This window comes from Pleurodeles waltl, chromosome 6 (assembly GCF_031143425.1).
Source record: "Pleurodeles waltl isolate 20211129_DDA chromosome 6, aPleWal1.hap1.20221129, whole genome shotgun sequence".
In the NCBI taxonomy this organism is placed as follows: Eukaryota; Metazoa; Chordata; class Amphibia; order Caudata; family Salamandridae; genus Pleurodeles; species Pleurodeles waltl.
The window spans coordinates 1585555742-1585574271 of NC_090445.1; the positions used below are offsets into that span (position 1 = coordinate 1585555742).

The 18530-nt window shown below is 43.3% G+C and overlaps 1 protein-coding gene across 3 annotated transcripts in view; it reads left to right on the forward strand.

Annotated features, from left to right (window-relative positions):
• Window positions 1-2541: 2541 nt before the first annotated feature.
• The window catches only part of DPH7 (diphthamide biosynthesis 7), a 174653-nt gene continuing 158664 nt past the window's right edge, over window positions 2542-18530 (forward strand). Inside the window, exon 1 of one of the 3 annotated variants that reach the window (XM_069241378.1) lies at window positions 2542-2678. The gene's annotated coding sequence lies outside the window, so the exon portion shown is untranslated. Of the gene's footprint in view, window positions 2690-18530 lie in introns of all 3 variants that reach the window. The other 2 variants (XM_069241377.1, XM_069241379.1) reach the window with 2 other exon arrangements.

Sequence of the window (18530 nt, forward strand, 5' to 3'; positions counted from 1 at the left end):
GCTGTGCATTCAGGTTATGAGGGAGGGGAGGCAAGAGTAATATGGTGGCAGTAAAGAAATAGGTAACAACATCCTGTTTACACTCATAGAAGATGCTACATTAAGTAAAGCATGTGAAATGTAAGCAGGAACAACATGGTAACGTTAGTTGGGAGCAAGAATGCTCTGCAAATGAAATGGGAAACTTCACCAAACACGAGCAGGAAACCATGAAAAAATAAAAGTCCCCCAAAGAACAGATAAACATGACAAAGCTTAATTATACAGTAGTTAGTCCCTGCTGCCAAAGAGAAAAAGGAGGGACAAAGAGTCAATACTGACAAGCAAGGATTTTTAAATGACACTGAAACAAACAAATTAAATGGCTCTAAGCCCACTGAAGTATACTAAAAGTATACAAGCGGCCGTACGCTTATGCTCAACCTAAAAATGCAATAAACAGACTTAACCAACAAAAATCCTGCACTGTGCACTTTACAGTCTAATAAATATGTGGTTAGGCTAGGGTGAGGAAGAGGGTTTCCTTTGGGGCCTTTGCAGGATAAGGTTATCCCCTTGGTGCACTAGTTGCTGCCATGGTTGTTTAACAGGGTTTTATGACCATTGTACACCACCTGTTGCCATGGTTTTTAACAAGGTTTTTACCTTTGTATACACCTGATTAAGTCAATAACATAGAACACTGCCTAGATACTGTGGGTCAAGAAGATCAGGCCCCAGGGAATAGGTTCTATCCAGAGTTTTTGGTAAGCATCATGCACTTTATAGTTCAATACTTACGTGGCTTGGTTTAGGTATCATATATACGCTGCTGTGATGGGGGAGATAGCCAAAGAAAGCTTTTATATGCTCAGACCTAGGCATAGTGTGGACTGCTTGCTGCAATGGGTGGATGGACGGACGGATCCAGTTTTCTGCTCTGCACAGCTCACTTTATAGTATAATATCTATGTGGCTACTTTTTGTCTTTTTGCGTTGCTTCTACGATTTTTTTGGGGGGGGGGGATTACACAATGCATTTAATATGCCTAGTCTTGAGCACTAAGCACTGTGTTCCCCAATTGCTGGTATGATCAGATGATTTAATTTTCATTTTATCTTGTCGTTTTGCTTCTCCTCAGACTGGTCAAGTTATTCTGATTGATTCTTTGGTCTCATGTTTTAGGTTTATGGTTTAATAAACTTGTACTTACTTATACTATACTCTGCAACACTCCACACCAATGTTCACTGTACATCAGTCAACTCTATTCTACTTCACTCCACTGGACGCCACTGCACTGCACACCACTCTACTCTTTGTCACTGTACACTATACTAATGCACATGCCACTGCACTCTACTCTGCACCACTGTACTCAATGTCACTGTACTCTATGAAACTCTACTCTACACCACTCTATGCCAATGCATTCTACGACACTCTACTCGGCAACACTGCACTCTATGCCACTGAACTCTACCAACCTTTACTCTGCATTACTGCATTCTATGTAAATTCACTCTACGCCACTGCATTCTGCTGCACAGAACTCCACGTCACTAGACTGTACTGTGCACCAATCAATGCCACTCTACTCCACTGTACTCTACTCTATACCACTCTACACGACTGTACTCTTACGCCACTGCACTCTACTATGCACCACTGTACTAAACACCACTTCGCTCTCTGCCACTCTACTCTATATCACTGCACTCTACTCTACTTCGCCCTGCACCACTGCATTTTACACTATTACACTCTACTATACAACACTCTAATCTATACCACTGCATTGATACGCAGTTGAATTCTATGCCTTGCACTCTATGCCACTACACTCTGCAACACTCTACGCCAATGCAATGTACACCGTCCACTCTACTCTTCACCACTCTATGCCACTCCAATACACAACACTATGCTACTCCACTCTCTGCCCCTATCTTTTAGCCACACTGAACAGCAGCCATGTTGTTGCACAACATGGTTCAAACACATTGGCAAAACAACAGCTCTTGCATAGGTCGAGAACTATTGGCTTTACCAATGCTTGTTCCCTTTATTTTCGGCCATGAAGCACAGCGGCCACACTGCTATGCAAAATGGCTGAAAAAGCCAATGGATCTTGACCTCTGTCAATGATTATTCTGTATAGGTAAAGAACTTTCCTTCTTTCCGACATCTATGTTTATAAGTTTCGATCAACTCGGTATTGCTACTCTTCATCTTGTGTGGCTTAGTCAGCTCAGCTGCCCAGTCTATTAAGTCCTGCATTCACCGTACATCTAAACACTTTTCTCTTCCGCGACTACCTCGTGAACAAAATTCGAACGCCTCTACCGCTCTACAGATTTCAGGCAAAGAAACTTCGTAAACCTATCCAATTCTTTAACTCCCGCTTCTGAATGGATCAAAGATGAACAATGTTACGTAAGGCGCACGGAAGAAAGAGTTGACGTGCATGCACGTCATCTTTGCTAAGGGATCTTCCTCTAAGTTGAGAAGTAGTCCTTACCAGCCTACCAGATCAGTAGATGCGACGGAAACTGAGGCTCGATCAGCGCATGCGTAGCCAGGGATCCTCCACTCCATCTGTCACTCCTTGATTCAAAAAAGGAAAACACAGATGCTTTCTGGGTCGCGCGTTGATTTTTTAAGGAGAGACCCCTGATCGCTGAAGTCACGATATCCGGTGAGCAACGGGTAAGACTGTACTCGACTTTTTTTTAGATAGATAGATAGATATGCCATCCTTCTCAAATTACTCAGGGTATGCATGCTAAAAGTACCATGTCAGCTGAGCTTGAATGCTTACTATTCGGCTGAGTTCTTCCGACACCGGAAAACAGAGAGGCACTGTTACGGAATTAGGAGGTAATCCAAAAGGCCAGGCAGGCTCAGTTAGTGGATTCTTCATTTTCAGAAGGAGAGTAGGTAGTAGCACTTATCTACTGGCCAGGAAATAGTGTTTCAGGGAGGTGGTATCGGTAATTCTCCGTAGCAATGTAGCAACCATGTGCTCTGGGAGAAACCTGAATTTGTGTCTTTACACTTCAGACAAAATAAAACGTGAGAATTTACTTCAAGGGTGTCGGAGACACTAAGTTTCAGTGGGGGACAAGGACAGCCTCGGAAACTTTTCGTTGGCCCTGTAAAAAGTGCCAGATAACTGAGAACCGGAGGCGTTGATAAATGTATACAGTAGCATAATTATGAAGTGAAATAGCTAGAAAGGAGGACACATAATATTTGTAATTATGTTTTTTTGTTAATTACATTCTGGAAAAGAATTGAAAAAATGTGAAAAAACTTGAACCTTGCATCTTCATGCACCAAGTTAACAAGGGTGGGAGAGAACAAAAGGAAGAGTAAAAACAAATTATTAGCAACATCCACAAACCACACACTGCAATTGGACTAATGAAAAAACATTTTAGCATTCCTTTTGCTGCAGGCAGTTATAATAAAATCCTGAACTTTTGTTTGAAAAAACAAATATTTTCTTGTGCTGTACAGTGTGGAAGACAAATTCTTTTGCTATTGCCTGTATGTCAAATGATTCCGTCATCTCTTTATATGTAGCATATGGCACGATTCAGCCTTTACTAGGACATAGTTGACCTTAACCAAGTTTTCAGTCGGTGGAGACCAATGAAGTTTCTCTCAGCCTCAAAGAAGATTCTGGAATAGCAGCAGCGTCCGATTGAGAACACAGTTAGGCCCTGGCACTCCCCAAACAAAAGTGTCCCGCGTTCACAAATAGTTACTATTTTTTATAGTTTTATATAATGTGAACTCGGCCAAAAGGCATTGAAGCAATTTACATGAGAACCAGTTACATCATGCAAGATCAGATTCATTTTCATTTTAGGAAGGGAGATTAAGTGATTTGCCCAGAATGACAGGATATTCAGATCCAACTTGGGCAGCTCTGACTAGAACACTACACCCTATGTTTTTATTCCTCTGGGAAGGTGACCTCACAGTGAGGCCTATGCAAAAACACCACCATCCCTCCACCAAGGCCTAAAATACACTGGGGCCAAGGTTACAACACCTTTCCCCTTGTGAGACCCTTTCTTTTACTCACCCTCCTCCCAGCTCATTTTAGCCTTGGGCTGATGACCTGGCAGTGGAGGGTTCAAGAAAAGCAAAAAGCTGCTTTTGCTCTGTGGGTCTCTTTACAGAGGCCCTAAAAACTGGCCCACATATGACCCTGAGGTACAGGCCCATCGTCCAATGCTCGATTGCCTGGCTTCTCAATCCGACTCTAAGTTAACCTGTTGTATGTACCTTCCCAGCCTATGTAAAAAATCTGTCTCTGTAAAAAGCATTTTTTCAAAGTATATCTGCAGGTTCTGGCCCTAAAGAGTACTTAAACACACTTGATAATACAGTTAGCTAAGGTGAGCGTAGCAAATGGTGAATTTCTTGGTATTGAGCAAAGGTGTCTTGTATGTGTCTCTGTGCCCGTTTTGGAGGTTTCAGTCAATACTGCCATTTTCCACAATAAGCCCTCAGTCTTTTTGTAAGACAAACCTTTAATCAGTAATTGAATTTTAATGTGTGCAATTAAAGTATCAAGTTGTAAGGAACTCACCATCTTTGAGAGTTAGTTGTATAAAGGCTTATTAATTTGAATTTAAGAGTATCTTAGGCAGTGGAGCACCAGTAATAAAACAAGCATTGGTATAGCCAATATGTCTCTCCTTTGGGACCTTTTAAGTGTTTGGCCATGCAGCACATTATCCTGATGCTACATTACCTACTATTACTTAACATGCTCTTGGTGAACGGCCACACACAGGAGGGAACTGGGGACAGTTTGTGAGCAGCTCATCACTTTGTTGCCCTGAGCGACCCTTAATTTTCATCTGTTTTTCATTTGACATGGCAGTAACTTGTTACATAGCTGCGTATTAACACCTTTCTTCATCCTGACTGGCGGTATCTGGGATAGTGGATGAGGTCCCAATCTAATAAACCTGTGTTTTGGAAGTGATGGGTTCCGTTATGCCTGTAACACAACATTTGAGGTGATATGAGGAGCCACAATTACTTTGCAAAGCAAGCAAGTGCCAGATACTTAACATAATAACACTTGCAAATTGTTCCAAGGATTTCCGCAGTCTACTTTAAACCTCTTCCAGAAAGTTGTAGACTAGGCCATTTTGGCAGTGTGACTGAGTACACATGTATGTGGTGCAAGGAAGAGAGCAAGCACAAGGCCAAACCCTCAAATACTGAAATATTTCCCAATGGTGGAGAAGAATTATATAACGCTATCTCAAGGGGCAAAGCATCACTGCATAGGCCTAGTTGCAACCAGGGTTAGAATTGTCATTAGTGCAGCAGGTGCAGTAGCATTGGTCTGAGCAGTGCTAAGTGCATTCCAATTATGACTGCATTTTGATGCTCAGCAATGGGTATGAGGGCATTCTCCTCAGTGGCAGTCTTGCTGCCCCTCAGTCTGCATGGGTCGCCTGGAAGAGAAATATGTTTGTGAAGGGCTTTCAAATGTACGGTCTTTAAGTAATGTATTTTTGTGTTGTTTACGAAGGAGGGACATGGGCGAGCTGGGCAAAGGCCCACGGCTGCTTATTTCAGAGAGGCACACTGACCTTACCTACAAATTTTCTTTTAATACCTTATTTTCATTCCAGGCGTCAGTGTCTGTTCTTCTTCATGCGCTGCATAAATGGCGTTGTACTCTTCCAAATAACTCCTATTTATAGGGGATAGAGGAGAACAGATGGGAAAAAGATGAAGACGGGCACCAAACTTGGGGTGCCCAGGGTGCTTTCTTAGCAGAGACCGCCTCTGACTGCAGCAACACTGAATGACACCTTTCATTGTGCAGCAGCATGCTAGCAGGTTAAGGCACTGCACAAGCTTAAAATCCATGACGGAGTGTATTTAAAGCTTCAGTTTGCCATCAGAGAATTGTATTTTCTACAACTTACAGTTGTTGGATGCTACTGTGTAAAGCGTTAGCTTTTATTGACGATGCACCAAAGCATGCCGGGCAATGGTCATTGTCTTTTTGGGTGTCCACTGCAATTCACTGTGCTTGTGGGATTGTCATTGGTTTTATTTCTTTCAGAAAAAATGGAAGTGGTGTGAAAAATAACAAGCCAAAATGCGAGCAGTTATTTTTCACCAGCAGTGCTTACCAAGGTGCATTGCATCATGTGTGCGTGTTTCGGTCCCCAGGGCCAGCTGTGGAGAACAAGCAGCGACGGGGGTGTGGTTGGGGGGTGGGTGGGTGGACATACCTGCAAACGGCTACCTGGGGGGTTGGTGAGGCAGGCAGGCAGTGTTGTGGGATGGGATTGCGGAGACTGGTGAACATGCCGCACTGGGGGAGGCATGCCATACTTCAAGCAGCGGAGCTCCACTCAAAGCGACTGAGAGCAAAAAAAAGAGTCCCTGACAACCCATAAAGTCGAAAGCGTAAATGTTACGGGAATTTAGCAGCTGCTCCGTGGGAGGGTCCAAATGACAACAAGGCTGGACAAAGAAAAAGGATTAACCACTAGCGAGGAAGACATTTTGAAAGACAGTTGAAGTGAGGAGTGAAAAGGCAATGGGCGGGATGTAAACCCACAAAGTGATTACAGCATGTCTCGAAGAGACAGTGTATGCACTGCCTAGGCTCGACCTAACGAGTGTAGGAAGCTGGCCTGGTTTGTAGTGAGCACCTATGGTGTTGTCACCTTATACCAGGTCCAGATATCCCAGTGCAGTCAGTGGCTAGGAAGCCAGGGCTTTCTAGAGGTAGTTGTGGATGAGCAGCCAGGACTTATCTAGGAGACATGCAAAGCTTATGCAATACCATTGCAGTCACACAACACTTACACACATGAAAAAAACACACAGTGATACAAAATTAAAGGTACTTTACTATGGTAAAACAAATACTAAAATACTGCATGGGCAATACTCCACTTGGAGGTGAGTAAACACACTATTATGTATACTTTAGAAGTCCGTGATTAGCATAGAAGGCAATAACAAATAGTAAATAGAATAGCAAACAGTAAAGGCCCTAGGGGGAGACCAAACCATATACTAAGTAAGTGGAATGTGACCCCACCCAAGGGGGTGGAATCTGTAGAGGGGAGCTGGAGGAACTAGGAACCCCAAAAGGGAAGTACCAGGGTACCCCACCCCCAGTGACCAGGAGAGAAGCGGTAAGTACCTGGGTTTTCCTCAAACCCATAGGAGAACTTTGGGAAAAGACAGTGGAAGACCCAGACAAGACTGGAAGAAACCAAAGGTGGATCCTGACAGAGGAGGATCTTCAAAAGAAGAGGACCAAGTCCAGTTCAAATTGGAGTGTCCGTTTGTGGAAGCAGCCACTACCCACCCTTCTGGGGATGTAGGACCAGATTGACGGTGGAGACGAGGAGTCAGCTGTGCAGCACCGTAGCAGGAGAGGGGTTCCAGGAGTGATGTGGGCAATGTTCCATGACTGAAGAAGAGTTGCGGTCAGTCAGTGATGTTGGAAAACCACCAACATGCCTTGGCAAAGGCAAAAGTCACAGATGAAGAGTTACAGAGCTGTCGGGGACCACCAAGGTCAAGGGGGACTCAACCCAAGGTGGAGAGTCCCAGGTGAGCTACAGCAGTGAGGAGAGTCAAAAGACGAGGATTAAACCCCACAGGCAGCAGGCACAGGAGTTGCAGTGAGGCCCACTCAGCACACCTGGAGAGGAGTCCCATATCGCTGGAGCAGCAGGCAGGAGACTGTGCTTTGCAGGGAAGAGTGCTGGAGGCCGGGGCTACACGGAGCCTGAAGATCCCTTGAAAGAGGAGTTAGCAAGCCTTGGTAGCTACTAGTGGGTCTGCAGCTCTTATTGTGCCACCTACTTAAGTAGCCCTTTAAATCATATCTCACACCACCACTTCAGCCTACTGACAAGTTTTAAACTGGCAGTTGGATCTGCTGAAATAAACTTTTACCTGGCCTAAATATACCTTTTTTTAAATTCATATGTAATTCCTAAACAGCCCCAGGGGTGGGGTTGGCGGGTGGGGGGTGCAGCAGATTTAAAATGATGGCCATTTGCTATTAAGTTTTACATGTCCTGGTAGTGAAAGGGTTGCCTCTTAGGGTTGATAATGTTAGGCTGCCTTATCACATTTATTAAGTGATAACTTATATTGGGATTAGGCAAGAAGATCAAATTTGGTGTTTAAAGAATTGTAATTTAAAACCCTTTTTAATGGTAAAGTTGATTTTAAGTCACAATTCGGAAAACACACTTTTAGAAAATTGGCATTTTCTTGTCCCTAACCATTTGATGCTTGCAGTCTGTGTTCTGGGTCGCATGACTGTGTGTATTTGGCCTTTGTCTATTCTTCCCAGACAATCAGACAAAGGGTGATTAGGTATTGGCAGGATGGGAGGAGTGGAGCTGTTTCCTGGAACGATTACTTTTTGAAAGGGCTACCTCAGTACGCTTACAGAGAACTTGATACCAGTCTATTGTCATCCTAGATCCCTTGGATTCTGGCAGGGGAACGAAGGACATTACAGAGTACTGCCCTGTTGCTTGAGGCCTTCCTTGTTCTTGAAAAGATTGCCTTGCATCTAGAGACCTGTTTTGTTGCTTGAAAAAGAGATGACCATTTCTTTGAACCCAGGACTACCAGAGTGGCGCTAATGGTCAGGTGGCTGACCTCCTTTTATGAGCTACAGGGACACAACAAGCTCCAGGGGCATCACTGTACCTGGCCAGCTAACCTGCTGCAACTGGCCCTGCTTGGACCTGCCTGAGCCCTGCTGACCTCTGCTGGATCCCCAAGGGGTGCCCCTCCAAGTCCTGTACCTTTGGCTGGCATTAGTTGAGCTCCTCCTGTGAAATTGAAGTTTTGAACTCTACGCACAGGTGGTTGAAATGGAAACCTTTTTCAGTGGGACTAACTTGATCCCTGTATCCCAATCTCACTTGCTCGTGGCCAGCCTGAATGAATGACTTTATCGCAGTCTATCGACCAGGTAGCACAGTTAGAGCTTTATGCTTCATGTTGCTATTTTTACTTAAACCTTTAGTATTGCATATCTCCAACTCTACTGATTAGATTTTTATCATTTTGGTCTTGTTTTATTTATTACATTTAACTCTATTTTCTAAATTGATGTGGGTTTTTCTTGTGTTGTGTTTTCACTTTACTACAGTTTGAGTGCTGCATAAATACTTAACACAGTGCCTCTGAGTTAAGCCTGACTGCTTTCGCGCCAGGCTACCACAGGGTTAAGCGCACATTAATTTAGTGACTTTTGTGGTTCACTCTGACCAAGATTGTGGTTGTTGCCTTAGGAAGGTTTTCACTCCACGCAATTAAAAACCTAATTTCTTACAGTATCCATCATTCAGTATCCACCTACTACACCAGGCTTCTAGAAGAGACTTAACAATCTGCTTGTTAAAGAATTAAAGCACTTAGAAACAATGCTATTAAAAACCCTGTGACAAGACCTCCAGTTGACAATTCACTTGCATTAGCAGACAGCACCACTATGCTAAATGTGGTCCTATGTGTACGTTTTTTTAGTCCAAGAACTATAAGATTTGTAATCCTAGCATCTCGTTTTTTTTATTTTTTATTTTTGTTTTTTTAAAATAAACGTGTGATGTAATAAGTACTGCTTTAAAATCTGCACAAGGCTCCCAACAGCAGCATTTGTCCTTGAGGGCAGTCTCTGGGCATTTTGATCAACACCTACGCCACCATAATTGCAGTGCTATGGGGAATGTGGAACCGGGAAAAATTATTTATTCCCAGCTTCCCCATTGAAAAACACTGCTCAATGGTCAATCATATTTTCAACATAGAACTCTGCTACCATTTGCTTTAGCGTTGCACAGAAGGGGGACTGAGAATACCACCACACAGAGTCAAAGTGTATTGTTTGCTCTCCTGTGGCCGTAACGTGGAGATCGAGGCACTGTATTCACTAAGTGCAGCAGAAAATATAAAACACAATAAAAAACTTTAAGTTTTTGCTGTCTAACCTGCTTGAAGACTTAGGCCTGATTACAACTTTGGCGGAGGGGGTTAACCCGTCCCAAATGTGATGGATAACCCGCCCACTGTATTACGAGTCCATTATATTCTATGGAAATCATAACACAGCGAACGGGATATCCGTCACATTTGGGACGGATTAACCCCCTCCGCCAAAGTTGTAATCAGGCCCTTAGAGTAGATTGATGCCTTGAGTGTAGAATGCTCACAATCTGAATAACTAAAGCTGCAGTTAAACATGACATGAAATATGCCTTCTATATGAGATACTCACAAAATGAGATATGCAGATGCAGTGTGTGTATATTGGAGGTAGATACTTTACAAATGATGTGAAAGAAAGTGATACATAAAGGCTAGTATGTGAGCTGCATTAAAAAAAAAAAACAAGATTGTGTGTGTGCGTGTGTAATATGTTTGCAGTGGTTGTGTGTGAGGCAGGTCTTACAAATGCATAAAGGTTGCTGCGTGAGAGACAGCCTACCTTATGTCATGAGATGCCAGAAACAGTGAGAAATGTGGCACTGGCTTGTAAGATGCTACCCGGAAATTCAGTGTAGTGAGATATGCAGAACGAGATGAGTGTGGGTGATGCTTGGTTAATAAGCAAATTTAAAGTCTTCTTTGGAACCAGAACAGGCTTTAATTCATAGAATAATTTGAAGATTCATGGTGTCAGAGTTATTCTTTTTTGAAAGGCACTATAAGGTCATTTCCAGCCCAGGAAAAGTGTGCACTAGATACATTCTGAATGTGTTGTGCTCAAAATATTTTTTAAAGCACTGTGAGCATTTAAGCATTGAGGGGCAAATTTGAAGTGTTTGATACAGCATGACACAGGAAACAAAGTTGATTTCCTGCATCAATATGAGAGAATAGAACAGCACCATATCTACTAAGGTATGATGCTGGATTTGTCTCTGTCTGCATTGGCGCACATTTGTCTGCCTTGGGCTAATGCACAAAGCCATGCACTTTAGTGCATGGGTATGTGTGTGTGTTTGATGTCAAGAATAGGTTTTTGTAGTGGAAGGGTACCCATCTGTACAAAGAGTATGCTTTAATGTAGCTTAATAGTTTTACCACTGTATGTTTGCTGTAAAGTGCTGTACATGGGGGAACATTTCAAAAGTTTGGAGAAAAGAAACGGTTAATCATTCTTTATGCCTCCCTCGAGAAGGTGTACATTTTTTGCACAAAGTCCTATCTATCCTTTTTCTGTTTTAGTGTGAAGAAGGCTTTGCATCAAGTACCATTGAAGATTGTATGAGAATTAGGGCTGGGCGAGCCACTGAAAGCTCAAGCCAGACTCTAGCTTGAAACCTGGCTCTGGCTAAGCCAGAGTTCCTGTTGGAACCTTTAAGCTCATAATGAGCCGAGCGTTCATTTATGCCTTGCACCCCCTGCCCCCTTTCTACCCAGGATGTGGTTTTACTGTCCGAACTGCTGACAACGGAACTGGGGAACCAGGTTTGAATCTCAGCTTTGACTCCACATCACCTCATGCAGGGCCAATCACTTAATCTCCCCATGCCAGTAAACAGTGCATGTGATCCTGTGTAATATAACTGGTGCTTATATAAAGCACTCCAATAGTTTTGGGTCGAGTTTGTGCTATATTTCAAAAACTGTATTAAAATGCATTTAGATGTAAAAATAAAGCTTAAACATAAGAAAAGACAAATAGATATCCATTTACTGACTGATTTGTACAAAAGTGAAATCAGAAACCCTGAATAAATCGTGGCTTTCCTGCTTAAATTGTGTGATCTTAGACAAATAGTTTATTTTACAAAAAACTCTTTAGCCTTCATTATTGCTGTTGAAAGCACATTCAGTTATGTGAGTTCAGGCTGCCAGTGGTAAAAAATTATCACTTTTAACAAGTTCTTCTCAGTGGAGTGTTATAATGCACCTTGTTAATATCAAAGCTTCCACAGCTTAAAGAAATACAATTTTGAGGAGACTCTATCATATTTTATGTGATGTTTGTTGTTTATGCACTACTCTAAGGTGTGAGCCAGACCCTTAGCTTGTCTCTGCCCTCCCTGGAAAATTGTTGCCTCGTCCACCTCCTTATTAACCACTGAGGTGTACTCTCGGAACAATGGATTGCCCTCAGATCAGGGAGGACCAAATTATGTGACCGCATTGACTAAATTACGCAGCATAAAAAGCTAATTCTACTACATAATGTGACATGTTATTATTACATCATTATATTGCCATTTTTACAAATTGGAACACTGTGTAGGTCAAGGTTTCACCTCATTAGTACAGGTTTAACACCCAAAGGTTTTGTATATGTTATATGTGGTGATCAGAGTTGTGCTCCTATTATGTGGTTTCGCTGCTCTTCATGAATGTCAGGTGAAAAGTAGTGAGAGATAGGTTGCTCTCGACTGGTTCTAATGTGTGGATTTAAAGGTGTGAGTGCCTTGTGGTCCATGTTTGGGCTAATGTGGTATGAGATGAAGAGTGCCAACCTTCAGAAGTGCAAACCCAGTGTTTCACACAGTTAAAAGGTCCATAAGTTCAATCAATCCCCCATCAAAACAGCTTCTGTAGAAGGAAAATGCAACATGTACTTTACAGCCCAGCAGGGCCTAAATCACCCACAATACACTTTGCTAAACACAGCAGTTACCTGGAATGAGAAGAGTGGATGGACATGGTGTGCTGGGTCATTAAATGAAATCACTTATAAGACCTGGTGACAGAATATAACTTTTTCATTAAAGATTCTGTTTAAATTGTGTCTTACGTCATGGTTTAAATGCGCTTCGAAAATAAAAAAGGCATTAACATTTATATTCTGTCAAACATTTATGTTACAACTCCTTGGGAATCGGAAGGGTTAGGAAAGGTCTATAGAAATGCCAATATAATAACACAGTGTAACTGTCTTGCTCATTATTATTTAAAGAAAACTTGCATAATCTCTCCTTTGTAGTAGTTAGAAGTGTGACAACGTACTACTGCAGTGTGTTTGTCAATGGGCAGAGATATGTAAATGTAGGCATTCATTCCCGTTTATCTGACCCTACCAAGCCGTTAATTGACATCTTGCTAGTAGGCTGGCAAGAGTGCGATACTGCAGAGGGCACAAGAAGCAATAAAAAAAAAAAAACACAAAGAGAAGAATCCTCTGTCATTGAACCTGCAGCAGCCTGTGCTACGGGTATGGGGAGCTTTGATTTGGGGAAAAGTCAGCAGCCTATTTAACCCCTTCGCTGCCAGGCCTTTTCCCCCTCCTGTGCCGAGCCTTTTTTTGGCTATTTGGAGCAGTTCGCGCTTAGGCCCTCATAACTTTTTGTTCACATAAGCTACCCACGCCAAATTTGCGTCCTTTTTTTCCAACATCCTAGGGATTCTAGAGGTACCCAGACTTTGTGGGTTCCCCAGAAGGAGGCCAAGAAATTAGCCAAAAAAGAGTGAAAATTTCGTTTTTTTTCAAACAAATTGGGAAAATGGGCTGCAGAAGAAGGCTTGTGGTTTTTTCCCTGAAAAGGGCATCAACAAAGGGTTTGCGGTGATAAAATCACCAGCTTCCCAGCTTTCAGGAACAGGCAGCCTTGAATCAGAAAACCCAATTTTTCAACACAATTTTGGCATTTTACTGGGACATACCCCATTTTTACGATTTTTTGTGCTTTCAGCCTCCTTCCAGTCAGTGACAGAAATGGGCATGAAACCAACGCTGGATCCCAGAAACCGCAACATTTTTGAAAAGTAGACAAAAATCTGAATTCAGCAAGGGGTCATTTGTGTATATCCTACAAGGGTTTCCTACAGAAAATAACAACTGAAAAAGAAAAATATTGAAATTGAGGTGAAAAAAACATCAATTTTTCTCTACGTTTTACTCTGTAACTTTTTCCAGCAATGTCAGATTTTCGAAAGCAATATACCGTTACGTCTGCTGGACTCTTCTGGTTGCGGGGATATATAGGGCTTATAGGTTCATCAAGAACTCTAGCTACCCAGAGCCAATAAATGACCTGCACCCTGCAGTGGGTTTTCAATCTATGCCGGGTATACAGCAATTCATTTGCTGAAATATAAAGAGTAAAAAATAGCTATCAAGAAAACCTTTGTATTTCCAAAATGGGCACAAGATAAGGTGTTGAGAAGCAGTGGTTATTTGCACATCTCTGAATTCCGGGGTGCCCATACTAGCATGTGAATTACAGGGCATTTCTCAAATAGACGTGTTTTTTACACACTGTCTTACATTTGGAAGGAAAAAATGTAGAGAAAGACAAGGGGCAATAACACTTGTTTTGCTATTCTATGTTCCCCCAAGTCTCCCGATAAAAATGATACCTCACTTGTGTGGGTAGGCCTAGCGCCCGCGACAGGATATGCCCCAAAACACAACGTGGACACATCACAGAAAACAGAGGTGTTTTTTGCAAAGTGCCTACCTGTAGATTTTGGCCTGTAGCTCAGCCGCCACCTAGGGAAACCTACCAAACCTTTGCATTTCTGAAAACTAGAGACCTAGGGGAATCCAAGATGGGGTGACTTGTGTGGCTCAGACCAGGTTCTGTTACCCAGAATCCTTTGCAAACCTCCAAATGTGGCTAAAAAAACACATGTTCCTCACATTTCTGTGGCAGAAAGTTCTGGAATCTGAGAGGAGCCACGAATTTCCTTCCCCCCAGCGTTCCCCTACGTCTCCCGATAAAAATGATACCTCACTTGTGTGGGTAGGCCTAGCGCCCGCGACAGGAAACGCCCCAAAGCGCAACGTGGACACAGCCAAATTGGTGAAGGAAAACAGAGGTGTTTTTTGCAAAGTGCCTACCTGTAGATTTTGGCCTGTAGCTCAGCCGCCACCTAGGGAAACCTACCAAACCTGTGCATTTCTGAAAACTAGAGACCTAGGGGAATCCAAGATGGGGTGACTTGTGTGGCTCGGACCAGGTTCTGTTACCCAGAATCCTTTGCAAACCTCAAAATTTGGCTAAAGAAACACATGTTCCTCACATTTCTGTGGCAGAAAGTTCTGGAATCTGAGAGGAGCCACGAATTTCCTTCCACCCAGCGTTCCCCCACGTCTCCCGATAAAAATTATACCTCACTTGTGTGGGTAGGCCTAGCGCCCGCGACAGGAAACGCCCCAAAGCGCAACGTGGACACAGCCAAATTGGTGAAGGAAAACAGAGGTGTTTTTTGCAAAGTGCCTACCTGTAGATTTTGGCCTGTAGCTCAGCCGCCACCTAGGGAAACCTACCAAACCTGTGCATTTCTGAAAACTAGAGACCTAGGGGAATCCAAGATGGGGTGACTTGTGTGGCTCGGACCAGGTTCTGTGACCCAGAATCCTTTGCAAACCTCAAAATTTGGCTAAAAAAACACATGTTCCTCACATTTCTGTGGCAGAAAGTTCTGGAATCTGAGAGGAGCCACGAATTTCCTTCCACCCAGCGTTCCCCCACGTCTCCCGATAAAAATGATACCTCACTTGTGTGGGTAGGCCTAGCGCCCGCGACAGGAAACGCCCCAAAGCGCAACGTGGACACATCACATTTTTTCATTGAAAACAGTGCCTACCTGTAGATTTTGGCCTCTAGCTCAGCCGGCACCTAGGGTAACCTACCAAACCTGTGCATTTCTGAAAACTAGAGACCTAGGGGAATCCAAGATGGGGTGACTTGTGTGGCTCGGACCAGGTTATGTTACCCAGAATCCTTTGCAAACCTCAAATTCTGTCTAAAAAAACACATTCTCCACACATTTCGGTGACAGAAAGTTCTGGAATCTGAGTGGAGCCACAAATTTCCTTCCACCCAGCGTTCCCCCAAGTGTCCCGATAAAAATGATACCTTACTTGTGTGGGTGGGCCAGGTGCCTGCAACAGAATAAGGCCCAAAACTTGTAGAGATAGAGGGGATAGCACAGCAAGTTTATAAGGACATATTCTTTTATACATCTTTAGACTGACTCTGCTTTGGGGACCCACATAAGTGAGGTGTCATTTTACTTGGGAGGCTGAGGGGAACACTGGGGAGTAGGAATTTTGTGCTGGAGTGGTGATCCTACGAAGAAAAGTCAGGAAAATATGCTTTTTTTTAAGCACATTGAGGTTTACAGAGGAGTCTGGGTAAGAAAATGTTGGGGGAACCACGCAAGCCACACCTCCCTGGACTCCTTGGGGTGTCTAGTTTTATAAAATGTCTGGGTTTGGTAGGTTTCCCTAGATGAAGGCCGCACACAGGACCAAAAACATAGGTGCCCTCTCCCCCCCCAAACACAGGTAGTTTTGTAATATATCGTTTTGATGTGCCCACATACGTCCGTGATGTGCCAAACACTAAAATTTTGAAAAGAAACCCAGTTAGGTTATGTGAAAAAGACCCCTCACCCACCAACAAAGCTGGTGGCATGCTTCATCATCGGGGTCCCACCTGAGGCACCTAGCGTGTCACAGGTGTGCTGCAACGCCTGATTACAGCGGAGCAGGTTTTGTCATTTTTACCACACATACTGGTTGGATTTGGCACGAGGGTGAGTGATGGTTCAGTGGATCAAATTTTACTAACAAGAGCTTTCACAAAAATAAAATGCACTGTTAGTAACTGAAAGGCAAAAAACTGAACCAATGACTCACAGCTCGTGAGCTGTAAAGCCGCGACAAGGCACCAACCGCTTTACAGTCCATTCACACAACTTTCATACATGACACACACAAGGCCATTCACACCGCCAGCCACGGGCCCAGCACATTACAACACTCACATCGACAGACAGCGCCACTCAAGGGCCCATCACTTACATACGCCCACGTGCCTGATACAACAATCACACCAGCTGATGGGAGTGTGTGGACTGGTGTTTGGCTGGCAGTGTGTTGCAGTAGCCAACAGCAAGTCAATATGTACACTCAGCCAAGCCCCACTCCACCCACAATGGCATCATTTTTTTTTTTTTTTTTTTTTTTTTTAACAGAGGAACCCCTAACTAAGTAGAAAGAATTACAAAACTACAAACACAAAAGCTCTAACTAAGAACATGACAGAAATGCTAACCATGAAACTAAACACATGAAAATACAAAACAGACATGAGTTTACACTCATGGTTGTTCCCAGAAATTCTTCTGGGTGTGGTAATTCTTAAAACAAGCACCGACACACAGCCCAGGCTTGGAAGGACAATCCGGGCAGTACATTCGAGACTCCCTCCTGATACCTCTTCGAAAACACACTCTACATTTCTTAGCTGGAAAGTCTTTTTTGGGTGTGGGAGGAATGTGCTCAGCAAAGTGGCGATCTTTCAATCTAGCCACATCCTCCACCACTGCTTCTCTAGGAACTCTGGCCTGTTCCACCACAATAAGGCTCTCTATCACTGACTCCTGAAATTTCACAAAAGTCACCTTTGACTCTGGAGACCTATCCCTAAACACAATAAAAGCATTGAAGGTTGCTAAGTGGAAGAGGTGAAGTGCTAACTTCTTATACCAAACGTAAGACTTACGAATAGCAGTATAAGGTTCCAACCTCTGGTCAACTCTATCTACACCTCCCATGTGCTTATTATAATCTAAAATGCACACAGGTTTGCGCACTTCAGCAACCTGGCCCCAAACAGTCACAGGGGAAGTACTCTCATCATGGATGGTACTTGGCATGTAGACATCCCTCTTATCTGAAAATTTCAAAGCTAGCAGCTCCTCGTTCCGCAAGGCACAGCACTGTCCTCTCAAGTTTTTTACAGACAAGCTCCCTTGGATAGCCTTTCCGGTTAGAACAGATTGTGCCACAAGCAACTGTGTCCACTCTAAACAATTCCTTGAACAATTGCACACCAGTGTAGAAGTTATCTACATACAAATGGTGACCTTTGTTGAACAGTCGTCTACCAAGATCCCACACAATTTTCTCAGTAACTCCAAAAGTGGGAGGACAACCAGGGGGGTCAATATTGGAATCCCTACCAGTGTACACACGGAAACTATACACATATCCTGTCCTACTTTCAGACAGCATATACAATTTAATTCCATATCGTGCCCTTTTGCTAGGAATGTACTGCCTAAAAACCAAACGACCCTTGAAGAGGACCAAAGACTCGTCCACACTTAACTCTTTGCCTGGAACATAGACCTCCGAAAACCGATCTACAAAATGATCAAGGACAGGCCTAATCTTAAAAAGACGGTCAGAATCTGGGTGATCTCGTGGCAAGGCTAATGCATTGTCAACAAAATGCAGCATCCTAAGAAGAAGCAAATACCGATTACGACTCATGGTCGCTGGAAATATAGCTGTTGCCATCAAGGGACTAGTAGACCAATAAGAAGCCAGTGACGGCTTCCTTATCAACCCCATCAAAAAAGTCAAACCCAAAAACTTTTTTAACTCCTCCAAATTAGTGGGAATCCACTGGGCAGCTCTAGAGTGTGGCCTAAGTCTAGCAGCGTTGTCCCTCACCATACAAATTAGTCTGCTCAACAATCTCTTCCAAAAACACATCATCCATGAATAACTCAAAGAAATTGA